This window comes from Microcebus murinus, chromosome 6, assembly GCF_040939455.1.
Source record: "Microcebus murinus isolate Inina chromosome 6, M.murinus_Inina_mat1.0, whole genome shotgun sequence".
Taxonomy (NCBI): domain Eukaryota; kingdom Metazoa; phylum Chordata; class Mammalia; order Primates; family Cheirogaleidae; genus Microcebus; species Microcebus murinus.
In genome coordinates this window covers 112,833,166-112,854,318 of record NC_134109.1, presented here as the reverse complement: position 1 = coordinate 112,854,318, position 21,153 = coordinate 112,833,166, and the positions used below count along the sequence as shown (strand labels likewise).

Sequence of the window (21,153 nt, the reverse complement as noted above, 5' to 3'; positions counted from 1 at the left end):
TGGGGCGCCAGGCACCGCGGCGGGCGCTGAGGGTGGGGGTCACCCCCACCCCGGGCCGCCCCCGCACTCCCAGAAACGCGACAGAACCCGCGGCAAAAAAAAAAAAAAAGAAGAAGAAGAAGCCTAGGGCACCCGGTATTCCCGGGCGGTCTCCCATCCAAGTTCTAACCAGGCCCGACCCTGCTTAGCTTCCGAGACCAGACGGGATCGGGCGCGTTCGGGGTGGTGTGGCCGTGGACGGCGGAGGGCGCCCCTGCCCCGCTCAAGAAGCCGAGCCTCTCTGCGCTTCCCCGCCGCCTCCTCCCGCCCCAGGCCCCGCGCCGGGCCGGGCCGGGCCTGTTGAGTTCGCCGGCCGGGTCCGGCGGGCTCCGAGGGACGGGGGTGACAGGCGGGCCGGGCAGGGAGCGGCGGGCCGGGGTTGGGGGCTGTCTCTCTATACACACACACTCACACTCACTCACTCACTCACTCACACTCACACAAGATGCGCCTCCACGGCTGGACCCGCCAAGGTGGAGACCTTCCAGCCCCCCTCCTCTCCTCGCCTGGCCTCCTTCACCTCCCCGCCCCCCACCCCCAGCGCGCCGCGGCCGCTGACTGCGCACGGGCGGGCGGGGCGCTCGCCCTTTGACCCCAGCCAGGGGCCGCCCTCCCCCACAACCCCTTTCAGCTGCGCCCCCCACCCTGTGGCCCGGCGGCCGCCTATTCCCCCGGGCCAGGGCTGGGGCACAGCGCATGGGGGAGGGGAGCGAGTGTATGGGGCGTCTCTCTCTCTCCGGATGTGTCCCATGGGTGGGGTGGGGTGGCGTGGTTTGTGGGGCGCTGAAGAAATCAGTCCCCTCCATCTCCTCCCTCTGGAAAACACCCAAGCCCTTGGAGAACTGCCGGCACCGCTTCGTGGGGGCCGGGACCCTCCTCTGTGTCCTCCTGTGGCCCAGTCCAAGGGGCCTGGGCCTGGCCGGGGCTGCATTGGACCCCAACCACCCTGGCGTGTGGACTCGCTAGAAATCGGCGATTAGATATTGGATTCCAGCGTCATTGAGGTCATTTCACTAATGAGTGCACCGCAAAGAGTTTCCTAATCCATCTGTGAGGGTGGCAACCGAAAGAGAATTTTAGAGCTGACAGAATAGGCGAGGAAAGGCATAGGAGATTTCCACACCCAGTAAGGAAGCCTTTCCCGAAATGGAAGAAAGAAACGAGCAAACAGAGACACCGGTCGCCCGCCCGGAGGAGAGTCTGCCCCCGAGAGAAAGTACCCTGACCAGGTTCTCCCGTGGGTGGGTGGCGAGCTAGCGGCGTTCAGAAGAGCGAGGCCCGCAGTCTGTGCGGAAGACACCTGCACTCGGGTGTGTGTGGCGGCGCAATTCACAAGCAGCTCCAGATGTTAATCCAAGGAGAAGCCAGGGAGTTCCCAACGCCCCGGGTGTCCTCAGCCCACGACTGGCTGCTGTGGGAATGCGAAGCCCGGCTCCTTGTCTCAGAGCGGGGCAACCAGGAGGTGTGATGTCCACCCCGGGGTTCCCAGGAGGATCAGGCTGAAGCTGGGACTTGGCCTCAAAGTGTCCCCTCGCATGGCCACCCCCTTCCCCTTCCTGCTCCTCTACTCCTGGTGCCCCTCCATCCAGGGGCCAGACCTTAAAGAGTCACCCGCAAGAGAATCCTGGTCCCAAAGGAGCCTTCTGGGGGACCCGTGCTGAGAGAGGTTGTGGGCATGGCCCGCTGGGGCTCTGCCCGACCCAGGGCTGAGAGATGCAACCTCCCAGCTCTGGGTCCCTGCAGGAAGTGTTGGCAAGCACAGGGCCAGTCCTCCAAAGTCCCAGGTGCAGGGAGCCCAGGCCAAGCAGCCTGTGGAAGAAGCCACATGCTGTGCCACCCCGGGGAACACGACTGCAGGCCAGGGCCCTTCCCACCTCCTCCTCCTCCTCCTCCTCCTGCTCCTCCTCCTCCTCCCACCCCGCCCCCGCCCCCACATGGCACAGGGCCCAGAGACACCTCAGACACTTGCTACCCAAAGTGCAAAGGGCATCAGTTGCTCCTCCAAACCCCCCCCCCCAGCCCAGCAGACCGCGTTGTCCAGCCAGCCCCCGGGCCTCCCTGGGGTGCCCAGCACAAAAGTGCAGACACCCACCGGACCCTCACCCCCGGGCCTCCCTGGGGTGCCCAGCACAAAAGTGCAGACACCCACCGGACCCGAAAACTCAATCTCAGTTTTCGGATGTTTTTGCCACTCTAAGGACCCACAGGCCAGCTGGGCCTTCTGGCAGGACAGAGAGCCCCGGAATCCGACATGGAGAGCTGGGTGTACGTCCCCATGAGGAGGCGGTCCCCACCTCCGCGGCTATCCCCTTGCGGGGAGCGGCAGCCGCGGGGCCTCAGAGAAGACACCAGGCTGGGCCCCCACGGCACAGCGGGAGCACGTCCCCCGCAGGCCACTTAGCCACGGCGGCCAGCCGGCGGACGGTTGGGTTGCGCGAGACGCTGCGGCCGCCCTGCTACCGGGTTCCTGGGAGGGCGTCCTGGAACCAGCGTCCACACCAAGCCCTTGGAAGGCCCAGGCGACGGAGGAGCCCCGTCAGGCAGGGGCCGAGGACGGTGACGGCCCGGGCGGGGAGGAGCGTGTCAGGCAGGGGCAGAGGACGGTGACAGGTGACAGGCCGGGCGGGAAGGAGTCAGTCAGGCAGGGGCCGTGGAGGAGACGGGCTGGGTAAGGGTTAGGGTTAGAGTCAGGGCACAAGTCACAATCGCAAAGACCTGGAAGCCACCCGAGTGCCCATCGACCCACGAGTGGGTAAATAAAATGTGGCGCGTGGACACCACGGAGTGCTATTCGGCTATCAGGAGCAGCGGTGAGGGGGCACCTCTCGTGGTTCTCCTGGCCAGAGCTGGAACCCGTTCCAGTAAGCCAAGTATCCCAAGAATGGACACACGAGCACCACGTGCTCGCGCTCACCAGCAAATGGGTACGAACCGATGGACACCTAAGTGGACACAGAGGAATCACCTTCTTCGGGTGGGTGTCGGGCGGGTGGGGGGAGGGGATGGGCATACACATCCATTAGGAATGGGGTGGGTGCGCACCCACTGGGGGATGGGCGCACTTGAAGCTCTGACCCGAGGGGGGAGGCTGGGAGAGGGCAACGCACCCGACCTTAACATTGGTGCCCCCACAATATGCTGGAACAACATGAGAGGTAAATGAATAAGAACACGGGGGGGGGGAGGGGGGCACGGGCAACACATGTCACCTTAATACTTGGACTCCCATCATCTGCTTGAAAAGAGAGAGAAAGGAAAATGCAATAATAGAGATAAGAGACACTTTTTAAAAATAATGAATCCGGCCGGGCGCTGTGGCTCACGCCTGTAATCCTAGCTCTTGGGAGGCCGAGGCGGGCGGATTGCTCAAGGTCAGGAGTTCAAAACCAGCCTGAGCAAGAGCGAGACCCCGTCTCTACTATAAATAGAAAGAAATTAATTGGCCAACTGATATATATATAAAAAATTAGCGGGGCATGGTGGCGCATGCCTGCAGTCCCAGCTACCCGGGAGGCTGAGGCAGAAGGATCACTCGAGCCCAGGAGTTTGAAGTTGCTGTGAGCTAGGCTGACGCCACGGCACTCACTCTAGCCTGGGCAACAAACCGAGACTCTGTCTCAAAAAAAAAAAAAAAAAAATGAATCCGAAGAGAAAAGTAAAAGGAGGCCTGTGGAGCAGGTCTGGGTGTGACTCCGGATCCCCCAACATCAGGTGCCACCACCAAAGATTCCTACGTGTAGCCCATAGAACCCCAAAAGCAACGGGACGAGTTCTGGTCACATACTCCCTCAAAATGACATCCTGGCCTTCTTCTGGAACTCCCTCCCCTCTCAGACTCTCAAGGTTTCCTCCAGCGTGTCGGTTCCCACAGAGCAGACCTTTGGTCTGAGACCTGACAGTCCAGAAGCCACGCATGCTGTCGCGTGGCGGCGGTGTCGCGGCTCGGGACAAGAGGAGGCCCCACGGTGCGGGCTGGGGCGCCAGGCACCGCGGCGGGCGCTGAGGGTGGGGGTCACCCCCACCCCGGGCCGCCCCCGCACTCCCAGAAACGCGACAGAACCCGCGGCAAAAAAAAAAAAAAAGAAGAAGAAGAAGCCTAGGGCACCCGGTATTCCCGGGCGGTCTCCCATCCAAGTTCTAACCAGGCCCGACCCTGCTTAGCTTCCGAGACCAGACGGGATCGGGCGCGTTCGGGGTGGTGTGGCCGTGGACGGCGGAGGGCGCCCCTGCCCCGCTCAAGAAGCCGAGCCTCTCTGCGCTTCCCCGCCGCCTCCTCCCGCCCCAGGCCCCGCGCCGGGCCGGGCCGGGCCTGTTGAGTTCGCCGGCCGGGTCCGGCGGGCTCCGAGGGACGGGGGTGACAGGCGGGGCGGGCAGGGAGCGGCGGGCCGGGGTTGGGGGCTGTCTCTCTATACACACACACTCACACTCACTCACTCACTCACTCACACTCACACAAGATGCGCCTCCACGGCTGGACCCGCCAAGGTGGAGACCTTCCAGCCCCCCTCCTCTCCTCGCCTGGCCTCCTTCACCTCCCCGCCCCCCACCCCCAGCGCGCCGCGGCCGCTGACTGCGCACGGGCGGGCGGGGCGCTCGCCCTTTGACCCCAGCCAGGGGCCGCCCTCCCCCACAACCCCTTTCAGCTGCGCCCCCCACCCTGTGGCCCGGCGGCCGCCTATTCCCCCGGGCCAGGGCTGGGGCACAGCGCATGGGGGAGGGGAGCGAGTGTATGGGGCGTCTCTCTCTCTCCGGATGTGTCCCATGGGTGGGGTGGGGTGGCGTGGTTTGTGGGGCGCTGAAGAAATCAGTCCCCTCCATCTCCTCCCTCTGGAAAACACCCAAGCCCTTGGAGAACTGCCGGCACCGCTTCGTGGGGGCCGGGACCCTCCTCTGTGTCCTCCTGTGGCCCAGTCCAAGGGGCCTGGGCCTGGCCGGGGCTGCATTGGACCCCAACCACCCTGGCGTGTGGACTCGCTAGAAATCGGCGATTAGATATTGGATTCCAGCGTCATTGAGGTCATTTCACTAATGAGTGCACCGCAAAGAGTTTCCTAATCCATCTGTGAGGGTGGCAACCGAAAGAGAATTTTAGAGCTGACAGAATAGGCGAGGAAAGGCATAGGAGATTTCCACACCCAGTAAGGAAGCCTTTCCCGAAATGGAAGAAAGAAACGAGCAAACAGAGACACCGGTCGCCCGCCCGGAGGAGAGTCTGCCCCCGAGAGAAAGTACCCTGACCAGGTTCTCCCGTGGGTGGGTGGCGAGCTAGCGGCGTTCAGAAGAGCGAGGCCCGCAGTCTGTGCGGAAGACACCTGCACTCGGGTGTGTGTGGCGGCGCAATTCACAAGCAGCTCCAGATGTTAATCCAAGGAGAAGCCAGGGAGTTCCCAACGCCCCGGGTGTCCTCAGCCCACGACTGGCTGCTGTGGGAATGCGAAGCCCGGCTCCTTGTCTCAGAGCGGGGCAACCAGGAGGTGTGATGTCCACCCCGGGGTTCCCAGGAGGATCAGGCTGAAGCTGGGACTTGGCCTCAAAGTGTCCCCTCGCATGGCCACCCCCTTCCCCTTCCTGCTCCTCTACTCCTGGTGCCCCTCCATCCAGGGGCCAGACCTTAAAGAGTCACCCGCAAGAGAATCCTGGTCCCAAAGGAGCCTTCTGGGGGACCCGTGCTGAGAGAGGTTGTGGGCATGGCCCGCTGGGGCTCTGCCCGACCCAGGGCTGAGAGATGCAACCTCCCAGCTCTGGGTCCCTGCAGGAAGTGTTGGCAAGCACAGGGCCAGTCCTCCAAAGTCCCAGGTGCAGGGAGCCCAGGCCAAGCAGCCTGTGGAAGAAGCCACATGCTGTGCCACCCCGGGGAACACGACTGCAGGCCAGGGCCCTTCCCACCTCCTCCTCCTCCTCCTCCTCCTGCTCCTCCTCCTCCTCCCACCCCGCCCCCGCCCCCACATGGCACAGGGCCCAGAGACACCTCAGACACTTGCTACCCAAAGTGCAAAGGGCATCAGTTGCTCCTCCAAACCCCCCCCCCAGCCCAGCAGACCGCGTTGTCCAGCCAGCCCCCGGGCCTCCCTGGGGTGCCCAGCACAAAAGTGCAGACACCCACCGGACCCTCACCCCCGGGCCTCCCTGGGGTGCCCAGCACAAAAGTGCAGACACCCACCGGACCCGAAAACTCAATCTCAGTTTTCGGATGTTTTTGCCACTCTAAGGACCCACAGGCCAGCTGGGCCTTCTGGCAGGACAGAGAGCCCCGGAATCCGACATGGAGAGCTGGGTGTACGTCCCCATGAGGAGGCGGTCCCCACCTCCGCGGCTATCCCCTTGCGGGGAGCGGCAGCCGCGGGGCCTCAGAGAAGACACCAGGCTGGGCCCCCACGGCACAGCGGGAGCACGTCCCCCGCAGGCCACTTAGCCACGGCGGCCAGCCGGCGGACGGTTGGGTTGCGCGAGACGCTGCGGCCGCCCTGCTACCGGGTTCCTGGGAGGGCGTCCTGGAACCAGCGTCCACACCAAGCCCTTGGAAGGCCCAGGCGACGGAGGAGCCCCGTCAGGCAGGGGCCGAGGACGGTGACGGCCCGGGCGGGGAGGAGCGTGTCAGGCAGGGGCAGAGGACGGTGACAGGTGACAGGCCGGGCGGGAAGGAGTCAGTCAGGCAGGGGCCGTGGAGGAGACGGGCTGGGTAAGGGTTAGGGTTAGAGTCAGGGCACAAGTCACAATCGCAAAGACCTGGAAGCCACCCGAGTGCCCATCGACCCACGAGTGGGTAAATAAAATGTGGCGCGTGGACACCACGGAGTGCTATTCGGCTATCAGGAGCAGCGGTGAGGGGGCACCTCTCGTGGTTCTCCTGGCCAGAGCTGGAACCCGTTCCAGTAAGCCAAGTATCCCAAGAATGGACACACGAGCACCACGTGCTCGCGCTCACCAGCAAATGGGTACGAACCGATGGACACCTAAGTGGACACAGAGGAATCACCTTCTTCGGGTGGGTGTCGGGCGGGTGGGGGGAGGGGATGGGCATACACATCCATTAGGAATGGGGTGGGTGCGCACCCACTGGGGGATGGGCGCACTTGAAGCTCTGACCCGAGGGGGGAGGCTGGGAGAGGGCAACGCACCCGACCTTAACATTGGTGCCCCCACAATATGCTGGAACAACATGAGAGGTAAATGAATAAGAACACGGGGGGGGGGAGGGGGGCACGGGCAACACATGTCACCTTAATACTTGGACTCCCATCATCTGCTTGAAAAGAGAGAGAAAGGAAAATGCAATAATAGAGATAAGAGACACTTTTTAAAAATAATGAATCCGGCCGGGCGCTGTGGCTCACGCCTGTAATCCTAGCTCTTGGGAGGCCGAGGCGGGCGGATTGCTCAAGGTCAGGAGTTCAAAACCAGCCTGAGCAAGAGCGAGACCCCGTCTCTACTATAAATAGAAAGAAATTAATTGGCCAACTGATATATATATAAAAAATTAGCGGGGCATGGTGGCGCATGCCTGCAGTCCCAGCTACCCGGGAGGCTGAGGCAGAAGGATCACTCGAGCCCAGGAGTTTGAAGTTGCTGTGAGCTAGGCTGACGCCACGGCACTCACTCTAGCCTGGGCAACAAACCGAGACTCTGTCTCAAAAAAAAAAAAAAAAAATGAATCCGAAGAGAAAAGTAAAAGGAGGCCTGTGGAGCAGGTCTGGGTGTGACTCCGGATCCCCCAACATCAGGTGCCACCACCAAAGATTCCTACGTGTAGCCCATAGAACCCCAAAAGCAACGGGACGAGTTCTGGTCACATACTCCCTCAAAATGACATCCTGGCCTTCTTCTGGAACTCCCTCCCCTCTCAGACTCTCAAGGTTTCCTCCAGCGTGTCGGTTCCCACAGAGCAGACCTTTGGTCTGAGACCTGACAGTCCAGAAGCCACGCATGCTGTCGCGTGGCGGCGGTGTCGCGGCTCGGGACAAGAGGAGGCCCCACGGTGCGGGCTGGGGCGCCAGGCACCGCGGCGGGCGCTGAGGGTGGGGGTCACCCCCACCCCGGGCCGCCCCCGCACTCCCAGAAACGCGACAGAACCCGCGGCAAAAAAAAAAAAAAAGAAGAAGAAGAAGCCTAGGGCACCCGGTATTCCCGGGCGGTCTCCCATCCAAGTTCTAACCAGGCCCGACCCTGCTTAGCTTCCGAGACCAGACGGGATCGGGCGCGTTCGGGGTGGTGTGGCCGTGGACGGCGGAGGGCGCCCCTGCCCCGCTCAAGAAGCCGAGCCTCTCTGCGCTTCCCCGCCGCCTCCTCCCGCCCCAGGCCCCGCGCCGGGCCGGGCCGGGCCTGTTGAGTTCGCCGGCCGGGTCCGGCGGGCTCCGAGGGACGGGGGTGACAGGCGGGCCGGGCAGGGAGCGGCGGGCCGGGGTTGGGGGCTGTCTCTCTATACACACACACTCACACTCACTCACTCACTCACTCACACTCACACAAGATGCGCCTCCACGGCTGGACCCGCCAAGGTGGAGACCTTCCAGCCCCCCTCCTCTCCTCGCCTGGCCTCCTTCACCTCCCCGCCCCCCACCCCCAGCGCGCCGCGGCCGCTGACTGCGCACGGGCGGGCGGGGCGCTCGCCCTTTGACCCCAGCCAGGGGCCGCCCTCCCCCACAACCCCTTTCAGCTGCGCCCCCCACCCTGTGGCCCGGCGGCCGCCTATTCCCCCGGGCCAGGGCTGGGGCACAGCGCATGGGGGAGGGGAGCGAGTGTATGGGGCGTCTCTCTCTCTCCGGATGTGTCCCATGGGTGGGGTGGGGTGGCGTGGTTTGTGGGGCGCTGAAGAAATCAGTCCCCTCCATCTCCTCCCTCTGGAAAACACCCAAGCCCTTGGAGAACTGCCGGCACCGCTTCGTGGGGGCCGGGACCCTCCTCTGTGTCCTCCTGTGGCCCAGTCCAAGGGGCCTGGGCCTGGCCGGGGCTGCATTGGACCCCAACCACCCTGGCGTGTGGACTCGCTAGAAATCGGCGATTAGATATTGGATTCCAGCGTCATTGAGGTCATTTCACTAATGAGTGCACCGCAAAGAGTTTCCTAATCCATCTGTGAGGGTGGCAACCGAAAGAGAATTTTAGAGCTGACAGAATAGGCGAGGAAAGGCATAGGAGATTTCCACACCCAGTAAGGAAGCCTTTCCCGAAATGGAAGAAAGAAACGAGCAAACAGAGACACCGGTCGCCCGCCCGGAGGAGAGTCTGCCCCCGAGAGAAAGTACCCTGACCAGGTTCTCCCGTGGGTGGGTGGCGAGCTAGCGGCGTTCAGAAGAGCGAGGCCCGCAGTCTGTGCGGAAGACACCTGCACTCGGGTGTGTGTGGCGGCGCAATTCACAAGCAGCTCCAGATGTTAATCCAAGGAGAAGCCAGGGAGTTCCCAACGCCCCGGGTGTCCTCAGCCCACGACTGGCTGCTGTGGGAATGCGAAGCCCGGCTCCTTGTCTCAGAGCGGGGCAACCAGGAGGTGTGATGTCCACCCCGGGGTTCCCAGGAGGATCAGGCTGAAGCTGGGACTTGGCCTCAAAGTGTCCCCTCGCATGGCCACCCCCTTCCCCTTCCTGCTCCTCTACTCCTGGTGCCCCTCCATCCAGGGGCCAGACCTTAAAGAGTCACCCGCAAGAGAATCCTGGTCCCAAAGGAGCCTTCTGGGGGACCCGTGCTGAGAGAGGTTGTGGGCATGGCCCGCTGGGGCTCTGCCCGACCCAGGGCTGAGAGATGCAACCTCCCAGCTCTGGGTCCCTGCAGGAAGTGTTGGCAAGCACAGGGCCAGTCCTCCAAAGTCCCAGGTGCAGGGAGCCCAGGCCAAGCAGCCTGTGGAAGAAGCCACATGCTGTGCCACCCCGGGGAACACGACTGCAGGCCAGGGCCCTTCCCACCTCCTCCTCCTCCTCCTCCTCCTGCTCCTCCTCCTCCTCCCACCCCGCCCCCGCCCCCACATGGCACAGGGCCCAGAGACACCTCAGACACTTGCTACCCAAAGTGCAAAGGGCATCAGTTGCTCCTCCAAACCCCCCCCCCAGCCCAGCAGACCGCGTTGTCCAGCCAGCCCCCGGGCCTCCCTGGGGTGCCCAGCACAAAAGTGCAGACACCCACCGGACCCTCACCCCCGGGCCTCCCTGGGGTGCCCAGCACAAAAGTGCAGACACCCACCGGACCCGAAAACTCAATCTCAGTTTTCGGATGTTTTTGCCACTCTAAGGACCCACAGGCCAGCTGGGCCTTCTGGCAGGACAGAGAGCCCCGGAATCCGACATGGAGAGCTGGGTGTACGTCCCCATGAGGAGGCGGTCCCCACCTCCGCGGCTATCCCCTTGCGGGGAGCGGCAGCCGCGGGGCCTCAGAGAAGACACCAGGCTGGGCCCCCACGGCACAGCGGGAGCACGTCCCCCGCAGGCCACTTAGCCACGGCGGCCAGCCGGCGGACGGTTGGGTTGCGCGAGACGCTGCGGCCGCCCTGCTACCGGGTTCCTGGGAGGGCGTCCTGGAACCAGCGTCCACACCAAGCCCTTGGAAGGCCCAGGCGACGGAGGAGCCCCGTCAGGCAGGGGCCGAGGACGGTGACGGCCCGGGCGGGGAGGAGCGTGTCAGGCAGGGGCAGAGGACGGTGACAGGTGACAGGCCGGGCGGGAAGGAGTCAGTCAGGCAGGGGCCGTGGAGGAGACGGGCTGGGTAAGGGTTAGGGTTAGAGTCAGGGCACAAGTCACAATCGCAAAGACCTGGAAGCCACCCGAGTGCCCATCGACCCACGAGTGGGTAAATAAAATGTGGCGCGTGGACACCACGGAGTGCTATTCGGCTATGAGGAGCAGCGGTGAGGGGGCACCTCTCGTGGTTCTCCTGGCCAGAGCTGGAACCCGTTCCAGTAAGCCAAGTATCCCAAGAATGGACACACGAGCACCACGTGCTCGCGCTCACCAGCAAATGGGTACGAACCGATGGACACCTAAGTGGACACAGAGGAATCACCTTCTTCGGGTGGGTGTCGGGCGGGTGGGGGGAGGGGATGGGCATACACATCCATTAGGAATGGGGTGGGTGCGCACCCACTGGGGGATGGGCGCACTTGAAGCTCTGACCCGAGGGGGGAGGCTGGGAGAGGGCAACGCACCCGACCTTAACATTGGTGCCCCCACAATATGCTGGAACAACATGAGAGGTAAATGAATAAGAACACGGGGGGGGGGAGGGGGGCACGGGCAACACATGTCACCTTAATACTTGGACTCCCATCATCTGCTTGAAAAGAGAGAGAAAGGAAAATGCAATAATAGAGATAAGAGACACTTTTTAAAAATAATGAATCCGGCCGGGCGCTGTGGCTCACGCCTGTAATCCTAGCTCTTGGGAGGCCGAGGCGGGCGGATTGCTCAAGGTCAGGAGTTCAAAACCAGCCTGAGCAAGAGCGAGACCCCGTCTCTACTATAAATAGAAAGAAATTAATTGGCCAACTGATATATATATAAAAAATTAGCGGGGCATGGTGGCGCATGCCTGCAGTCCCAGCTACCCGGGAGGCTGAGGCAGAAGGATCACTCGAGCCCAGGAGTTTGAAGTTGCTGTGAGCTAGGCTGACGCCACGGCACTCACTCTAGCCTGGGCAACAAACCGAGACTCTGTCTCAAAAAAAAAAAAAAAAAATGAATCCGAAGAGAAAAGTAAAAGGAGGCCTGTGGAGCAGGTCTGGGTGTGACTCCGGATCCCCCAACATCAGGTGCCACCACCAAAGATTCCTACGTGTAGCCCATAGAACCCCAAAAGCAACGGGACGAGTTCTGGTCACATACTCCCTCAAAATGACATCCTGGCCTTCTTCTGGAACTCCCTCCCCTCTCAGACTCTCAAGGTTTCCTCCAGCGTGTCGGTTCCCACAGAGCAGACCTTTGGTCTGAGACCTGACAGTCCAGAAGCCACGCATGCTGTCGCGTGGCGGCGGTGTCGCGGCTCGGGACAAGAGGAGGCCCCACGGTGCGGGCTGGGGCGCCAGGCACCGCGGCGGGCGCTGAGGGTGGGGGTCACCCCCACCCCGGGCCGCCCCCGCACTCCCAGAAACGCGACAGAACCCGCGGCAAAAAAAAAAAAAAAGAAGAAGAAGAAGCCTAGGGCACCCGGTATTCCCGGGCGGTCTCCCATCCAAGTTCTAACCAGGCCCGACCCTGCTTAGCTTCCGAGACCAGACGGGATCGGGCGCGTTCGGGGTGGTGTGGCCGTGGACGGCGGAGGGCGCCCCTGCCCCGCTCAAGAAGCCGAGCCTCTCTGCGCTTCCCCGCCGCCTCCTCCCGCCCCAGGCCCCGCGCCGGGCCGGGCCGGGCCTGTTGAGTTCGCCGGCCGGGTCCGGCGGGCTCCGAGGGACGGGGGTGACAGGCGGGCCGGGCAGGGAGCGGCGGGCCGGGGTTGGGGGCTGTCTCTCTATACACACACACTCACACTCACTCACTCACTCACTCACACTCACACAAGATGCGCCTCCACGGCTGGACCCGCCAAGGTGGAGACCTTCCAGCCCCCCTCCTCTCCTCGCCTGGCCTCCTTCACCTCCCCGCCCCCCACCCCCAGCGCGCCGCGGCCGCTGACTGCGCACGGGCGGGCGGGGCGCTCGCCCTTTGACCCCAGCCAGGGGCCGCCCTCCCCCACAACCCCTTTCAGCTGCGCCCCCCACCCTGTGGCCCGGCGGCCGCCTATTCCCCCGGGCCAGGGCTGGGGCACAGCGCATGGGGGAGGGGAGCGAGTGTATGGGGCGTCTCTCTCTCTCCGGATGTGTCCCATGGGTGGGGTGGGGTGGCGTGGTTTGTGGGGCGCTGAAGAAATCAGTCCCCTCCATCTCCTCCCTCTGGAAAACACCCAAGCCCTTGGAGAACTGCCGGCACCGCTTCGTGGGGGCCGGGACCCTCCTCTGTGTCCTCCTGTGGCCCAGTCCAAGGGGCCTGGGCCTGGCCGGGGCTGCATTGGACCCCAACCACCCTGGCGTGTGGACTCGCTAGAAATCGGCGATTAGATATTGGATTCCAGCGTCATTGAGGTCATTTCACTAATGAGTGCACCGCAAAGAGTTTCCTAATCCATCTGTGAGGGTGGCAACCGAAAGAGAATTTTAGAGCTGACAGAATAGGCGAGGAAAGGCATAGGAGATTTCCACACCCAGTAAGGAAGCCTTTCCCGAAATGGAAGAAAGAAACGAGCAAACAGAGACACCGGTCGCCCGCCCGGAGGAGAGTCTGCCCCCGAGAGAAAGTACCCTGACCAGGTTCTCCCGTGGGTGGGTGGCGAGCTAGCGGCGTTCAGAAGAGCGAGGCCCGCAGTCTGTGCGGAAGACACCTGCACTCGGGTGTGTGTGGCGGCGCAATTCACAAGCAGCTCCAGATGTTAATCCAAGGAGAAGCCAGGGAGTTCCCAACGCCCCGGGTGTCCTCAGCCCACGACTGGCTGCTGTGGGAATGCGAAGCCCGGCTCCTTGTCTCAGAGCGGGGCAACCAGGAGGTGTGATGTCCACCCCGGGGTTCCCAGGAGGATCAGGCTGAAGCTGGGACTTGGCCTCAAAGTGTCCCCTCGCATGGCCACCCCCTTCCCCTTCCTGCTCCTCTACTCCTGGTGCCCCTCCATCCAGGGGCCAGACCTTAAAGAGTCACCCGCAAGAGAATCCTGGTCCCAAAGGAGCCTTCTGGGGGACCCGTGCTGAGAGAGGTTGTGGGCATGGCCCGCTGGGGCTCTGCCCGACCCAGGGCTGAGAGATGCAACCTCCCAGCTCTGGGTCCCTGCAGGAAGTGTTGGCAAGCACAGGGCCAGTCCTCCAAAGTCCCAGGTGCAGGGAGCCCAGGCCAAGCAGCCTGTGGAAGAAGCCACATGCTGTGCCACCCCGGGGAACACGACTGCAGGCCAGGGCCCTTCCCACCTCCTCCTCCTCCTCCTCCTCCTGCTCCTCCTCCTCCTCCCACCCCGCCCCCGCCCCCACATGGCACAGGGCCCAGAGACACCTCAGACACTTGCTACCCAAAGTGCAAAGGGCATCAGTTGCTCCTCCAAACCCCCCCCCCAGCCCAGCAGACCGCGTTGTCCAGCCAGCCCCCGGGCCTCCCTGGGGTGCCCAGCACAAAAGTGCAGACACCCACCGGACCCTCACCCCCGGGCCTCCCTGGGGTGCCCAGCACAAAAGTGCAGACACCCACCGGACCCGAAAACTCAATCTCAGTTTTCGGATGTTTTTGCCACTCTAAGGACCCACAGGCCAGCTGGGCCTTCTGGCAGGACAGAGAGCCCCGGAATCCGACATGGAGAGCTGGGTGTACGTCCCCATGAGGAGGCGGTCCCCACCTCCGCGGCTATCCCCTTGCGGGGAGCGGCAGCCGCGGGGCCTCAGAGAAGACACCAGGCTGGGCCCCCACGGCACAGCGGGAGCACGTCCCCCGCAGGCCACTTAGCCACGGCGGCCAGCCGGCGGACGGTTGGGTTGCGCGAGACGCTGCCGCCGCCCTGCTACCGGGTTCCTGGGAGGGCGTCCTGGAACCAGCGTCCACACCAAGCCCTTGGAAGGCCCAGGCGACGGAGGAGCCCCGTCAGGCAGGGGCCGAGGACAGTGACGGCCCGGGCGGGGAGGAGCGTGTCAGGCAGGGGCAGAGGACGGTGACAGGTGACAGGCCGGGCAGGAAGGAGTCAGTCAGGCAGGGGCCGTGGAGGAGACGGGCTGGGTAAGGGTTAGGGTTAGAGTCAGGGCACAAGTCACAATCGCAAAGACCTGGAAGCCACCCGAGTGCCCATCGACCCACGAGTGGGTAAATAAAATGTGGCGCGTGGACACCACGGAGTGCTATTCGGCTATGAGGAGCAGCGGTGAGGGGGCACCTCTCGTGGTTCTCCTGGCCAGAGCTGGAACCCGTTCCAGTAAGCCAAGTATCCCAAGAATGGACACACGAGCACCACGTGCTCGCGCTCACCAGCAAATGGGTACGAACCGATGGACACCTAAGTGGACACAGAGGAATCACCTTCTTCGGGTGGGTGTCGGGCGGGTGGGGGGAGGGGATGGGCATACACATCCATTAGGAATGGGGTGGGTGCGCACCGACTGGGGGATGGGCGCACTTGAAGCTCTGACCCGAGGGGGGAGGCTGGGAGAGGGCAACGCACCCGACCTTAACATTGGTGCCCCCACAATATGCTGGAACAACATGAGAGGTAAATGAATAAGAACACGGGGGGGGGAGGGGGGCACGGGCAACACATGTCACCTTAATACTTGGACTCCCATCATCTGCTTGAAAAGAGAGAGAAAGGAAAATGCAATAATAGAGATAAGAGACACTTTTTAAAAATAATGAATCCGGCCGGGCGCTGTGGCTCACGCCTGTAATCCTAGCTCTTGGGAGGCCGAGGCGGGCGGATTGCTCAAGGTCAGGAGTTCAAAACCAGCCTGAGCAAGAGCGAGACCCCGTCTCTACTATAAATAGAAAGAAATTAATTGGCCAACTGATATATATATAAAAAATTAGCGGGGCATGGTGGCGCATGCCTGCAGTCCCAGCTACCCGGGAGGCTGAGGCAGAAGGATCACTCGAGCCCAGGAGTTTGAAGTTGCTGTGAGCTAGGCTGACGCCACGGCACTCACTCTAGCCTGGGCAACAAACCGAGACTCTGTCTCAAAAAAAAAAAAAAAAATGAATCCGAAGAGAAAAGTAAAAGGAGGCCTGTGGAGCAGGTCTGGGTGTGACTCCGGATCCCCCAACATCAGGTGCCACCACCAAAGATTCCTACGTGTAGCCCATAGAACCCCAAAAGCAACGGGACGAGTTCTGGTCACATACTCCCTCAAAATGACATCCTGGCCTTCTTCTGGAACTCCCTCCCCTCTCAGACTCTCAAGGTTTCCTCCAGCGTGTCGGTTCCCACAGAGCAGACCTTTGGTCTGAGACCTGACAGTCCAGAAGCCACGCATGCTGTCGCGTGGCGGCGGTGTCGCGGCTCGGGACAAGAGGAGGCCCCACGGTGCGGGCTGGGGCGCCAGGCACCGCGGCGGGCGCTGAGGGTGGGGGTCACCCCCACCCCGGGCCGCCCCCGCACTCCCAGAAACGCGACAGAACCCGCGGCAAAAAAAAAAAAAAAAAAGAAGAAGAAGCCTAGGGCACCCGGTATTCCCGGGCGGTCTCCCATCCAAGTTCTAACCAGGCCCGACCCTGCTTAGCTTCCGAGACCAGACGGGATCGGGCGCGTTCGGGGTGGTGTGGCCGTGGACGGCGGAGGGCGCCCCTGCCCCGCTCAAGAAGCCGAGCCTCTCTGCGCTTCCCCGCCGCCTCCTCCCGCCCCAGGCCCCGCGCCGGGCCGGGCCGGGCCTGTTGAGTTCGCCGGCCGGGTCCGGCGGGCTCCGAGGGACGGGGGTGACAGGCGGGCCGGGGTTGGGGGCTGTCTCTCTATACACACACACTCACACTCACTCACTCACTCACTCACACTCACACAAGATGCGCCTCCACGGCTGGACCCGCCAAGGTGGAGACCTTCCAGCCCCCCTCCTCTCCTCGCCTGGCCTCCTTCACCTCCCCGCCCCCCACCCCCAGCGCGCCGCGGCCGCTGACTGCGCACGGGCGGGCGGGGCGCTCGCCCTTTGACCCCAGCCAGGGGCCGCCCTCCCCCACAACCCCTTTCAGCTGCGCCCCCCACCCTGTGGCCCGGCGGCCGCCTATTCCCCCGGGCCAGGGCTGGGGCACAGCGCATGGGGGAGGGGAGCGAGTGTATGGGGCGTCTCTCTCTCTCCGGATGTGTCCCATGGGTGGGGTGGGGTGGCGTGGTTTGTGGGGCGCTGAAGAAATCAGTCCCCTCCATCTCCTCCCTCTGGAAAACACCCAAGCCCTTGGAGAACTGCCGGCACCGCTTCGTGGGGGCCGGGACCCTCCTCTGTGTCCTCCTGTGGCCCAGTCCAAGGGGCCTGGGCCTGGCCGGGGCTGCATTGGACCCCAACCACCCTGGCGTGTGGACTCGCTAGAAATCGGCGATTAGATATTGGATTCCAGCGTCATTGAGGTCATTTCACTAATGAGTGCACCGCAAAGAGTTTCCTAATCCATCTGTGAGGGTGGCAACCGAAAGAGAATTTTAGAGCTGACAGAATAGGCGAGGAAAGGCATAGGAGATTTCCACACCCAGTAAGGAAGCCTTTCCCGAAATGGAAGAAAGAAACGAGCAAACAGAGACACCGGTCGCCCGCCCAGAGGAGAGTCTGCCCCCGAGAGAAAGTACCCTGACCAGGTTCTCCCGTGGGTGGGTGGCGAGCTAGCGGCGTTCAGAAGAGCGAGGCCCGCAGTCTGTGCGGAAGACACCTGCACTCGGGTGTGTGTGGCGGCGCAATTCACAAGCAGCTCCAGATGTTAATCCAAGGAGAAGCCAGGGAGTTCCCAACGCCCCGGGTGTCCTCAGCCCACGACTGGCTGCTGTGGGAATGCGAAGCCCGGCTCCTTGTCTCAGAGCGGGGCAAGCAGGAGGTGTGATGTCCACCCCGGGGTTCCCAGGAGGATCAGGCTGAAGCTGGGACTTGGCCTCAAAGTGTCCCCTCGCATGGCCACCCCCTTCCCCTTCCTGCTCCTCTACTCCTGGTGCCCCTCCATCCAGGGGCCAGACCTTAAAGAGTCACCCGCAAGAGAATCCTGGTCCCAAAGGAGCCTTCTGGGGGACCCGTGCTGAGAGAGGTTGTGGGCATGGCCCGCTGGGGCTCTGCCCGACCCAGGGCTGAGAGATGCAACCTCCCAGCTCTGGGTCCCTGCAGGAAGTGTTGGCAAGCACAGGGCCAGTCCTCCAAAGTCCCAGGTGCAGGGAGCCCAGGCCAAGCAGCCTGTGGAAGAAGCCACATGCTGTGCCACCCCGGGGAACACGACTGCAGGCCAGGGCCCTTCCCACCTCCTCCTCCTCCTCCTCCTCCTGCTCCTCCTCCTCCTCCTCCTCCTCCCACCCCGCCCCCGCCCCCACATGGCACAGGGCCCAGAGACACCTCAGACACTTGCTACCCAAAGTGCAAAGGGCATCAGTTGCTCCTCCAAACCCCCCCCCAGCCCAGCAGACCGCGTTGTCCAGCCAGCCCCCGGGCCTCCCTGGGGTGCCCAGCACAAAAGTGCAGACACCCACCGGACCCTCACCCCCGGGCCTCCCTGGGGTGCCCAGCACAAAAGTGCAGACACCCACCGGACCCGAAAACTCAATCTCAGTTTTCGGATGTTTTTGCCACTCTAAGGACCCACAGGCCAGCTGGGCCTTCTGGCAGGACAGAGAGCCCCGGAATCCGACATGGAGAGCTGGGTGTACGTCCCCATGAGGAGGCGGTCCCCACCTCCGCGGCTATCCCCTTGCGGGGAGCGGCAGCCGCGGGGCCTCAGAGAAGACACCAGGCTGGGCCCCCACGGCACAGCGGGAGCACGTCCCCCGCAGGCCACTTAGCCACGGCGGCCAGCCGGCGGACGGTTGGGTTGCGCGAGACGCTGCGGCCGCCCTGCTACCGGGTTCCTGGGAGGGCGTCCTGGAACCAGCGTCCACACCAAGCCCTTGGAAGGCCCAGGCGACGGAGGAGCCCCGTCAGGCAGGGGCCGAGGACGGTGACGGCCCGGGCGGGGAGGAGCGTGTCAGGCAGGGGCAGAGGACGGTGACAGGTGACAGGCCGGGCGGGAAGGAGTCAGTCAGGCAGGGGCCGTGGAGGAGACGGGCTGGGTAAGGGTTAGGGTTAGAGTCAGGGCACAAGTCACAATCGCAAAGACCTGGAAGGGACCCGAGTGCCCATCGACCCACGAGTGGGTAAATAAAATGTGGCGCGTGGACACCACGGAGTGCTATTCGGCTATGAGGAGCAGCGGTGAGGGGGCACCTCTCGTGGTTCTCCTGGCCAGAGCTGGAACCCGTTCCAGTAAGCCAAGTATCCCAAGAATGGACACACGAGCACCACGTGCTCGCGCTCACCAGCAAATGGGTACGAACCGATGGACACCTAAGTGGACACAGAGGAATCACCTTCTTCGGGTGGGTGTCGGGCGGGTGGGGGGAGGGGATGGGCATACACATCCATTAGGAATGGGGTGGGTGCGCACCGACTGGGGGATGGGCGCACTTGAAGCTCTGACCCGAGGGGGGAGGCTGGGAGAGGGCAACGCACCCGACCTTAACATTGGTGCCCCCACAATATGCTGGAACAACATGAGAGGTAAATGAATAAGAACACGGGGGGGGGGAGGGGGGCACGGGCAACACATGTCACCTTAATACTTGGACTCCCATCATCTGCTTGAAAAGAGAGAGAAAGGAAAATGCAATAATAGAGATAAGAGACACTTTTTAAAAATAATGAATCCGGCCGGGCGCTGTGGCTCACGCCTGTAATCCTAGCTCTTGGGAGGCCGAGGCGGGCGGATTGCTCAAGGTCAGGAGTTCAAAACCAGCCTGAGCAAGAGCAAGACCCCGTCTCTACTATAAATAGAAAGAAATTAATTGGCCAACTGATATATATATAAAAAATTAGCGGGGCATGGTGGCGCATGCCTGCAGTCCCAGCTACCCGGGAGGCTGAGGCAGAAGGATCACTCGAGCCCAGGAGTTTGAAGTTGCTGTGAGCTAGGCTGACGCCACGGCACTCACTCTAGCCTGGGCAACAAACCGAGACTCTGTCTCAAAAAAAAAAAAAAAAATGAATCCGAAGAGAAAAGTAAAAGGAGGCCTGTGGAGCAGGTCTGGGTGTGACTCCGGATCCCCCAACATCAGGTGCCACCACCAAAGATTCCTACGTGTAGCCCATAGAACCCCAAAAGCAACGGGACGAGTTCTGGTCACATACTCCCTCAAAATGACATCCTGGCCTTCTTCTGGAACTCCCTCCCCTCTCAGACTCTCAAGGTTTCCTCCAGCGTGTCGGTTCCCACAGAGCAGACCTTTGGTCTGAGACCTGACAGTCCAGAAGCCACGCATGCTGTCGCGTGGCGGCGGTGTCGCGGCTCGGGACAAGAGGAGGCCCCACGGTGCGGGCTGGGGCGCCAGGCACCGCGGCGGGCGCTGAGGGTGGGGGTCACCCCCACCCCGGGCCGCCCCCGCACTCCCAGAAACGCGACAGAACCCGCGGCAAAAAAAAAAAAAAAAAGAAGAAGCCTAGGGCACCCGGTATTCCCGGGCGGTCTCCCATCCAAGTTCTAACCAGGCCCGACCCTGCTTAGCTTCCGAGACCAGACGGGATCGGGCGCGTTCGGGGTGGTGTGGCCGTGGACGGCGGAGGGCGCCCCTGCCCCGCTCAAGAAGCCGAGCCTCTCTGCGCTTCCCCGCCGCCTCCTCCCGCCCCAGGCCCCGCGCCGGGCCGGGCCGGGCCTGTTGAGTTCGCCGGCCGGGTCCGGCGGGCTCCGAGGGACGGGGGTGACAGGCGGGGCGGGCAGGGAGCGGCGGGCCGGGGTTGGGGGCTGTCTCTCTATACACACACACTCACACTCACTCACTCACTCACTCACACTCACACAAGATGCGCCTCCACGGCTGGACCCGCCAAGGTGGAGACCTTCCAGCCCCCCTCCTCTCCTCGCCTGGCCTCCTTCACCTCCCCGCCCCCCACCCCCAGCGCGCCGCGGCCGCTGACTGCGCACGGGCGGGCGGGGCGCTCGCCCTTTGACCCCAGCCAGGGGCCGCCCTCCCCCACAACCCCTTTCAGCTGCGCCCCCCACCCTGTGGCCCGGCGGCCGCCTATTCCCCCGGGCCAGGGCTGGGGCACAGCGCATGGGGGAGGGGAGCGAGTGTATGGGGCGTCTCTCTCTCTCCGGATGTGTCCCATGGGTGGGGTGGGGTGGCGTGGTTTGTGGGGCGCTGAAGAAATCAGTCCCCTCCATCTCCTCCCTCTGGAAAACACCCAAGCCCTTGGAGAACTGCCGGCACCGCTTCGTGGGGGCCGGGACCCTCCTCTGTGTCCTCCTGTGGCCCAGTCCAAGGGGCCTGGGCCTGGCCGGGGCTGCATTGGACCCCAACCACCCTGGCGTGTGGACTCGCTAGAAATCGGCGATTAGATATTGGATTCCAGCGTCATTGAGGTCATTTCACTAATGAGTGCACCGCAAAGAGTTTCCTAATCCATCTGTGAGGGTGGCAACCGAAAGAGAATTTGAA

General features: G+C 63.1%; 6 pseudogenes; all 6 read right to left on the bottom strand.

Annotated features, from left to right (window-relative positions):
• Nucleotides 1-120: 120 nt before the first annotated feature.
• LOC142871785 (uncharacterized) lies at nucleotides 121-239 on the bottom strand (annotated as a pseudogene).
• Nucleotides 240-4,132: 3,893 nt separating this feature from the next.
• Nucleotides 4,133-4,251, bottom strand: LOC142871774 (uncharacterized; annotated as a pseudogene).
• A 3,891-nt stretch (nucleotides 4,252-8,142) lies between these two features.
• LOC142871763 (uncharacterized) lies at nucleotides 8,143-8,261 on the bottom strand (annotated as a pseudogene).
• A 3,891-nt stretch (nucleotides 8,262-12,152) lies between these two features.
• LOC142871752 (uncharacterized) lies at nucleotides 12,153-12,271 on the bottom strand (annotated as a pseudogene).
• Nucleotides 12,272-16,160: 3,889 nt separating this feature from the next.
• Nucleotides 16,161-16,279, bottom strand: LOC142871741 (uncharacterized; annotated as a pseudogene).
• Nucleotides 16,280-20,154: 3,875 nt separating this feature from the next.
• On the bottom strand, nucleotides 20,155-20,273 carry LOC142871730 (uncharacterized; annotated as a pseudogene).
• Nucleotides 20,274-21,153: the final 880 nt, after the last annotated feature.